Below are 213 nucleotides of genomic sequence, written 5' to 3'. Positions count from 1 at the left end.
AGATTTTCTCCCCCTCTTCGATTTTTCCCGCCAGTCATTTCAGCTGCGTATCAGCTTTTGGCAGTTACCAAATTTGTAATGACAACCCACGCCTGAAAGCAGTTTGTCACTCCAAAAGCGTTGGGATAAGGGCTCAAACCAAATAAACTTCACCAGCGCATCTTTGACGCGTTCCCCCCCGCCGCAGAAGGCCCTCCCGTCCCAGGGAGGTCT

Source organism: Mesitornis unicolor, unplaced genomic scaffold, assembly GCF_000695765.1.
Source record: "Mesitornis unicolor isolate BGI_N332 unplaced genomic scaffold, ASM69576v1 scaffold29715, whole genome shotgun sequence".
Classification (NCBI taxonomy): Eukaryota; Metazoa; Chordata; class Aves; order Mesitornithiformes; family Mesitornithidae; genus Mesitornis; species Mesitornis unicolor.
This window is presented reverse-complemented; position numbering follows the sequence as displayed.